Source organism: Callionymus lyra, chromosome 14, assembly GCF_982586985.1.
Source record: "Callionymus lyra chromosome 14, fCalLyr1.hap1.1, whole genome shotgun sequence".
NCBI lineage: Eukaryota > Metazoa > Chordata > Actinopteri > Syngnathiformes > Callionymidae > Callionymus > Callionymus lyra.
The window spans coordinates 5,197,218-5,207,217 of NC_141831.1; the positions used below are offsets into that span (position 1 = coordinate 5,197,218).

Genomic DNA, 10,000 nt, shown 5'->3' on the forward strand with positions numbered 1-10,000 from the left:
GCTGAGGACAGATCCAAGAGAACCAGAACAGTGAATTTACCAGAGTCAGCCGACATCATGATGTCACTGGACACTTTCAATAAAGCTGTCTCCGTAGAGTGATGTTTACGGAAGCCAGACTGAAACTTCTCATGGATGTCGCTCTGATCCAGGAACAAAGACAGCTGCTCAGACACCACCTTCTCCAAGATCTTGGACAAGAAAGGGAGCTTAGAAATAGGCCTGAAATTACTGAGGTCAGTTGGGTCTAAGCCTGGCTTTTTGAGCAGAGGCTCCACAATGGCATGTTTAAATGCATTGGTAAAAACCCCTGTGGAAAGGGAGAGGTTCACCATATTGGTAACCCAGGGGCCAATTACATCAAATACTTTGATAAAAAGCCTACAAGGAAGGACGTCATCTGAGCAAGAGGAGAGTTTCATCTTGTTCACTAGTGCCGAAATATCACCCAAAGATACAGCATAAAAGGAACACCAAGAGGAGGAGAGGGGCTCAGAGACAGTAGGGGTTTCACACAAAGGGGGAGAGATTTTCTCTTTGATCAATTTAATTTTGTCAATGAAAAATCTCAACAATGCATTGCTGTCAGCTTCACAGAAGACAGGCGTCATTTGAGGAACAGGAGACACAAGAGAATTAATCGTGTCAAACAACACTTTGGGGTTTTTCTTATTTGCTGCTACCAGTTTTCTGATGTAATCAGATCGAGCAGTTTCTACCATCTCATTGTCAGGACCAGAGGAGAGAAATCTTTCCAGGCTGTTGCTCCTAAGCTTTGGAACGATCTTCTCTCTCTTTGCGCTTGATGGATCTACTGACTCCTTTAAGAAACATCTTAAGACGTTTCTATTTGTTCAGGCTTTTTCTTGATTTTCTGGAACTCCTGTGTTGTTCTCAGTATTATCTTGATCTTTAAAGTATGTACTTTTTTGAGTATTGTTTTGATTGTTTAAGCGCTTTGTGACCCTGGTCTCGAAAAGCGCTATATAAATAAATACTACTTACTTACTTACTTACATCAGATGCCTGAGGTGAAGTCTATGCACCTCAAGTTTAGTGGACTTCCAGAGACGCTCAGTCTTTCCACAAAGTCTCTTCAGACTCAGGAGATCTTCATTTGTCCAAGGGCACCGTTTTTTTCTGAATTTTCAAGTTCGATTTAACAGGTGCCACTTGATCCAGTATTTCAACACAATGACCAGTGAAACAGTGAATCAAACTGTCCACGTCTGGGCAGTTATCAAAGGAAAGAGCGTCAAACATAGCAGAAAAACTGTCTGCAGTATCGGCTGAGATGACACGCTTCTGAGACCTAACTTTCAAAGACTTAGGTTCAGGGATGAAGTCCAGGTTAATCAAGACAAGATAATGATCCTTCAGATGGTGAAACAGATGTGTGGTTTTGTGCATGTGCATGGGTGTTAGTGTGCATGTGGGGTTGTGTGCATGAGTCCGTTTGTGTGCATGTATCTGTGTGTACATGTGTCTCTGTGTGTGTTTATGTGCATGTGTGTCTGTGTGTACAAGTGTCTGAGTTTTGTGTTTAAGTGTGTCTGAATGTGTTTGTGCGTGTGTTTTTTTTGCATGTGTGTGTTTGTGTGCATTACTAGTTAGTGAAAAACTGAAAAAGCCAGCCAAAACTCAGTTAAATATATATATATACAGTATATTCATCTTTATTTTCTCGCAGCATTTGATCTTTGTTTGTATTTGTGTAGTATATTTGTGTTGATGTGAAGTCTTGTTAAGACTCACATATTTAAAGTTTGTGATCCAGTGAACGTTCCAGGTTTGTTATCGAATCTTTCTTATTCATGAACACACAAGTGTAGCCAGAGAGTAACAGTTGCAGCTCCAGTGAAGCCTCACATTCCCCTGAAGACACACAGAAATTGTACATTCTGCTCTTTCTGCACTTTCTGCTCTTTCTGCTCTTTCTGCCTCCAACTGTCATGTCGTCTTTCCTGCAGCGAAGAATATCCTTCGAATATCCTTCATCACACACTTTTGGCAACAACTGCTGCCAGTGTGTGTGTGTGTGTGTGTGTGTGTGTGTGTGTGTGTGTGTGTGTGTGTGTGTGTGTGTGTGTGTGTGTGTGTGTGTGTCTTGAAGCCCCAAACTAAAGTGAATCACAGCATCTCAAAGTCTGAGTTTAAAACCTAAAAAAATTATAATTATCGTTGAAAATTGTTTGATTATCGTTGAAAATTGTTTGATTATCGTTGAAAATTGTTTGATTATAGTTGAAAATTGTTTGATTACAGTTGAAAATAGTTTGATTATAGTTGAAAATAGTTTGATTATAGTTGAAAATAGTTTGATTATAGTTGAAAATTGTTTGATTATAGTTAAAAATTGTTTGATTATCGTTGAAAATTGTTTGATTATCGTTGAAAATTGTTTGATTATCGTTGAAAATTGTTTGATTATAGTTTAAATTGTTTGATAATAGTTGAAAATTGTTTGATTATAGTTGAAAATTGTTTGATTATCGTTGAAAATTGTTTGATTATAGTTGAAAATTGTTTGATTATCGTTGAAAATTGTTTGATTATAGTTGAAAATTGTTTGATTATAGTTGAAAATTGTTTGATTATCGTTGAAAATTATTTGATTATAGTTGAAAATTGTTTGATTATAGTTGGAAATTGTTTGATTACTTAAATATATGTTTTCTTGCCATTAAATGTCCTCAATTAAAAATGATATTTTCTGTATTTATTTGTAGATTTACAGAGTTAAGATAGTCTTTAACATATCATTTTTATGATTATTATAGTATAATTTTACCTGAGAATAACTGCAGTTACCATGGTTACGAGATAAGCAAGTAAACAATACTTTACATTACAACTGAAAAGAAAAATGCAGACAAAAAGTATTTTTCATCAGTTGTTTTCTTCTAAAGTGCTGGATCTGGACAAACATGAGGCGTAGACGTGAGCCAAAGAATGAACCTCTCGATATGATCCAACCTTAATCAGCCAAAGTGCAAACCCAAAGTCCCAGATTCCATTAGTCCACCATCTGGTCCTCCCTCAGCAGAGTCTCCGTCTGCTGACGAGTCTGGAAGAAAGTTCAACCTTTTCAAACCTGGATCTAAAACAAACTATCATTTTAGAACACACTCGTGTACACTCTAGTGTGTTTTTACGATGTTTTACAAGGATAAGATATATAGTGATATATAGTGATGGTGTAGTAACAAGTATATATGTGTAGTATTGTCCATTACTTGACTCTGGTGTTGTGATAGTGTAGTAACAAGTATGTATGTGTAGTATTGTCCAGTACTTGACTCTGGTGTTGTGATAGTGTAGTAACAAGTATATATGTGTAGTATTGTCCTGTACTTGACTCTGGTGTTGCGATAGTGTAGTAACAAGTATATATGTGTAGTATTGTGGAGTACTTGACTATGGTGTTGTGATAGTGTAGTAACAAGTATACAGTATATGTGTAGTATTGTGGAGTACTTGAATCTGGTGTTGTGATAGTGTAGTAACAAGTATATATGTGTAGTATTGTCCAGTACTTGACTCTGGTGTTGTGATAGTGTAGTAACAAGTATATATGTGTAGTATTGTCCAGTACTTGACTCTGGTGTTGTGATAGTGTAGTAGCAAGTATATATGTGTAGTATTTTCCAGTACTTGACTCTGGTGTTGTGATAGTGTAGTAACAAGTATATATGTGTAGTATTTTCCAGTACTTGACTCTGGTGTTGTGATAGTGTAGTAACAAGTATATATGTGTAGTATTGTCCAGTACTTGACTCTGGTGTTGTGATAGTGTAGTAGCAAGTATATATGTGTAGTATTGTCCAGTACTTGACTCTGGTGTTGTAGTATTTCCAGACCACATGACTCTTGACGAAGTCATAACTGCTTTCATTTGTTTTCAAACCAAAATATGTTCAAACATCAGCTTTAAAAGCTGTTGGACTCACTGTATCCTCCTATCCTCAGTCATCGCCAGGTCCAGAAATGTCTGTAGCACAGTCCAGGATATTTGAAACTTCTCTGAGTACATGGTGAGGCCCCTTCTTCTACTGTTGATACTACTGATCTAGTGAAGATACGCTGCAGGTGAAGCGAGGGTTCATGTCCACCAAAGACATAACCTTCAAAGACGAAGAAGAAAGCGGATCATCATCAAAGTCCTTCTCCCTGAATGGTGGTGACCTTCAGGCTGACCTTCTCTGCCTGTGATCCTCGTCTTATCCCCCCTAGACCCCTACACCCCGGGGGTTTAGCAGAGGTGGGACGGTGGCGTTGAAACAGAGACGAGAAGATAAATGGAGACGAGAAGCTACGACCAAAGAGTTTGTTAGCGACATGCTAACCTTTACATTTAGAGTCTACGCTCATCATTCCTGGATGTTCAAATGAAGTCACTGGGACTTGAGAGACGTCTGATAAGGATTGTTCTAGTCCTGAGACGTTCCTGACTCTCAGTCAGAGCTAGAGACGCCAGACACGCCAGAGACACTAGAGACGCTCCTGTGTTATCAATGTGTCACAGAGACGTCAAAGACATCAGAGACGCCAGAGACGCCAGAGACGCCAGAGACACCAGAGACACCAGAGACTCTAGAGAAGCTCCTGTGTTATCAATGTGTCACAGAGACGTCAAAGACATCAGAGATGCGAGTGATGCGAGAGAAGTCAGAGACGCCAGAGACGCCAGAGACACTCCTGTGTTATCAAGGTGTCACAGAGACGTCAAAGACATCAGAGATGCGAGAGAAGTCAGAGACGCCAGAGACGCCAAAGACGCCAAAGACGCCAGAGACACTAGAGACGCTCCTGTGTTATCAAGGTGTCACAGAGACGTCAAATACATCAGAGATACGAGAGACACGAGAGACGCCAGAGACGCCAGAGACGCCAGAGACGCCAAAGACGCCAGAGACGGCAGAGACACCAGAGACGCCAGAGACACCCCTGTGTTATCAAGGTGTCACAGAGACGTCAAAGACATCAAAGACGCGAGAGAAGTCAGAGACGCCAGAGATGCCAGAGACGCTAGAGAGGCCTGAGACGTCAGAGTTGCCAGAGAGGCCTGAGACACCAGAGTCGCCAGAGTCGCCAGAAACGCCAGAGTTGCCAGAGAGGCCTGAGACACCAGAGTCGCCAGAGACGACATAGATGACAGAGTTGCCAGAGAGGCCTGAGAGGCCTGAGACACCAGAGACGCCAGCGACGCCAGAGACGCCAGAGACGCCAGAGACGCCAGAGACGCCAGAGACGCCAGAGACGCCAGAGACGCCAGAGACGCCAGAGACTCCAGAGATGCCAGAGACACCAGAGTCGCCAGAGTTGCCAGAGACGCCAGAGACGCCAGAGACGACATAGATGACAGAGTTGCCAGAGAGGCCTGAGAGGCCTGAGACGCCAGCGACGCCAGCGACGCCAGAGACGCCAGAGACGACATAGATGACAGAGTTGCCAGAGAGGCCTGAGAGGCCTGAGACGCCAGCGACGCCAGAGACGCCAGAGACGACATAGATGACAGAGTTTGATGTTTGATGTTTGCAGCTTCACCCACTTTAATGTTTCCTTAAATCCTCTCAACACAGTTCAGCGTCTTCATCACCAGCTTCACTGTCATGAGTCACTGATCGACTCTCAAGGAATCAACGCGTTTTACCGTTTAACAAATATTTGTTAGTTTAAATTTCAAATGTTTTTTAATTGAAAAAAACAACATTTTTTTCAAAAAGATACTACAAACCCTTGCACAGTAATACTACAAAGCCTTGCACAGTAATACTACAAACCCTTGCACAGTTATACTACAAACCCTTGCACTGTAATACTACAAAGCCTTGCACAGTAATACTACAAAGCCTTGCACTGTAATACTACAAACCATTGCACAGTTATACTACAAACCATTGCACTGTAATACTACAAACCCTTGCACAGTTATACTACAAACCCTTGCACAGTAATACTACAAGGCCTTGCACAGTAATACTACAAAGCCTTGCACTGTAATACTACAAACCCTTGCACAGTTATACTACAAACCCTTGCACAGTAATACTACAAAGCCTTGCACAGTAATACTTCAAAGCCTTGCACAGTAATACTACAAAGCCTTGCACAGTAATACTACAAAGCCTTGCACTGTAATACTACAAACCCTTGCACAGTTATACTACAAACCCTTGCACTGTAATACTACAAAGCCTTGCACAGTAATACTACAAAGCCTTGCACTGTAATACTACAAACCCTTGCACAGTTATACTACAAACCCTTGCACAGTAATACTACAAAGCCTTGCACAGTAATACTTCAAAGCCTTGCACTGTAATACTACAAAGCCTTGCACAGTAATACTACAAAGCCTTGCACTGTAATACTACAAACCCTTGCACAGTTATACTACAAACCCTTGCACTGTAATACTACAAAGCCTTGCACAGTAATACTACAAAGCCTTGCACTGTAATACTACAAACCATTGCACAGTAATACTACAAACCATTGCACTGTGATACTACAAACCCTTGCACAGTTATACTACAAACCCTTGAACAGTAATACTACAAAGCCTTGCACAGTAATACTACAAAGCCTTGCACAGTAATGCTACAAAGCCTTGCACTGTAATACTACAAACCATTGCACAGTTATACTACAAACCATTGCACAGTAATACTACAAAGCCTTGCACAGTAATACTACAAACCCTTGCACAGTTATACTACAAACCCTTGCACTGTAATACTACAAAGCCTTGCACAGTAATACTACAAAGCCTTGCACTGTAATACTACAAACCATTGCACAGTAATACTACAAACCATTGCACTGTAATACTACAAACCCTTGCACAGTTATACTACAAACCCTTGCACAGTAATACTACAAAGCCTTGCACAGTAATACTACAAAGCCTTGCACAGTAATGCTACAAAGCCTTGCACTGTAATACTACAAACCATTGCACAGTTATACTACAAACCATTGCACTGTAATACTACAAACCCTTGCACAGTTATACTACAAACCATTGCACAGTAATATTACAAATCCTTGCACAGTAATACTACAAAGCCTTGCACAGTATTACCACAAACCATTGCACAGTAATATTACAAATACTTGCACAGTAATACTACAAAGACTTGCACAGTAATACCACAAACCCTTGCACTGTAATACTACAAAACCTTGCACAGTATTACTACAAAGCCTTGCACTGTAATACTACAAACCATTGCACAGTAATATTACAAATCCTTGCACAGTAATACTACAAAGCCTTGCACAGTAATACCACAAACCATTGCACAGTAATACTACAAACCATTGCACAGTAATATTACCAATTATTTGCACAGCAATACTACAAAGCCTACAAAAAAACTTTTTTTTTCAATTCAATGAAAATCAAATCATTGCTTCATTGTAGAAAACAACTTCAAAACTTTTCTTTTTTTTTGATTAAAACTATTTTTTGGATAAATTTAATTTGAAAGAGATTCTAAGAACTTGTTCACTTGAGGTACTTCTCTCTGTTAAGACTTCACTGAACTCACTGGTCCAGACAAGAATCTTCCAACGAGTCTCTAGTTTTCCTCGGAGCACTGAAGATGAATCAACTCCAAATGAGCATCTCAACCCTCACTTGACTCTTTCTCTCGGCGGCGTCTGCCACTGTTTCCTCCATCTGTCTCTCGCCACTTCCTCTGTCTTCTCGTCTCTCCATCCGCGGCTACTTTTTCATCCCTCGTTCTCCATCATCGTCTCGTCGCTTCCTCTTCGCCTCATTGAACCATCTGTGGCGAGAAGAAAGTGATCGTCGTCTGTCAGTGACTCCATCGTCTCGACATCTAGTGATGTACTGTGATACTGTAGTAACAAGTATATGTGTGTAGTATTTGACTCTGGTGTTGTGATACTGTAGTAACAAGTATATGTGTGTAGTATTTGACTCTGGTGTTGTGATAGTGTAGTAACAAGTATATATGTGCAGTATTTGACTCTGGTGTTGTGAAAGTGTAGTAACAAGTATATATGTGTAGTATTGTGGAGTACTTGACTCTGTTGCTGTGATAGTGTAGTAACAAGTATATATGTGTAGTATTGTCCAGTACTTGACTCTGGTGTTGCAATAGTGTAGGAACAAGTATATATGTGTAGTATTGTCCAGTACTTGACTCTGGTGTTGTGATAGTGTAGTAACAAGTATATATGTGGAGTATTGTCTAGGACTTGACTCTGGTGTTGTGGTAGTGTAGTAACAATTATATATGTGTAGTATTGTCCAGTACTTGACTCTGGTGTTGTGATAGTGTAGTAACAAGTATATATGTGTAGTATTGTCCAGTACTTGACTCTGGTGTTGTGATAGTGTAGTAACAAGTATATATGTGTAGTATTGTCCAGTACTTGACTCTGGTGTTGTGATAGTGTAGTAACAAGTATATATGTGTAGTATTGTCCAGTACTTGACTCTGGTGTTGTGATAGTGTAGTAACACATATATGTGTAGTATTGTCCAGTACTTGACTCCGGTGTTGTGATAGTGTAGTAACAAGTATATATGTGTAGTATTGTCCAGTACTTGACTGTGGTGTTGTGATAGTGTAGTAACACATATATGTGTAGTATTGTCCAGTACTTGACTCTGGTGTTGTGATAGTGTAGTAACAAGTATATATGTGTAGTATTGTCCAGTACTTGACTCTGGTGTTGTGATAGTGTAGTAACAAGTATATATGTGTAGTATTGTCCAGTACTTGACTCTGGTGTTGTGATAGTGTAGTAACACATATATGTGTAGTATTGTCCAGTACTTGACTCTGGTGTTGTGATAGTGTAGTAACAAGTATATATGTGGAGTATTTTCCAGTACTTGACTCTGGTGTTGTGATAGTGTAGTAACACATATATGTGTAGTATTGTCCAGTACTTGACTCTGGTGTTGTGATAGTGTAGTAACAAGTATATATCTGTAGTATTGTCTAGGACTTGACTCTGGTGTTGTGGTAGTGCAGTAACAAGTATATATGTGTAGTATTGTCCAGTACTTGACTCTGGTGTTGTGATAGTGTAGTAACAAGTATATATGTGTAGTATTGTCCAGTACTTGACTCTGGTGTTGTGATAGTGTAGTAACAAGTATATATGTGTAGTATTGTCTAGGACTTGACTCTGGTGTTGTGGTAGTGTAGTAACAATTATATATGTGTAGTATTGTCCAGTACTTGACTCTGGTGTTGTGATAGTGTAGTAACAAGTATATATGTGTAGTATCGTCCAGTACTTGACTCTGGTGTTGTGATAGTGTATTAACAAGTATATATGTGTAGTATGGTCCAGTACTTGACTCTGGTGTTGTGATAGTGTAGTAACACATATATGTGTAGTATTGTCTAGGACTTGACTCTGGTGTTGTGGTAGTGTAGTAACAATTATATATGTGTAGTATTGTCCAGTACTTGACTCTGGTGTTGTGATAGTGTAGTAACAAGTATATATGTGTAGTATTGTCCAGTACTTGACTCTGGTGTTGTGATAGTGTAGTAACAAGTATATATGTGTAGTATGGTCCAGTACTTGACTCTGGTGTTGTGATAGTGTAGTAACACATATATGTGTAGTATTGTCCAGTACTTGACTCTGGTGTTGTGATAGTGTAGTAACAAGTATATATATGTAGTATTGTCCAGTACTTGACTCTGGTGTTGTGATAGTATAGTAACACATATATGTGTAGTATTGTCCAGTACTTGACTCTGGTGTTGTGATAGTGCAGTAACAAGGATATATGTGTAGTATTGTCCAGTACTTGACTCTGGTGTTGTGATAGTGTAGTAAGACATATATGTGTAGTATTGTCCAGTACTTGACTCTGGTGTTGTGACTCCACAATAAGAACTCAGCAAGATAAATATTTAACAGCACCTTTTCTTCTTGTTATTTTTGTAAATATGATTGTGTAAATATTATATAGCGCAGATTTATCTTTTATTCCATT

At 39.5% G+C, this 10,000-nt stretch overlaps 1 protein-coding gene across 1 annotated transcript in view; it reads left to right on the forward strand.

The window, feature by feature from the left end:
• caln2 (calneuron 2) overlaps positions 1 to 10,000 on the forward strand; it is a 69,891-nt gene that overhangs the window by 57,021 nt on the left and 2,870 nt on the right. The gene's annotated exons all lie outside the window — the stretch shown is intronic.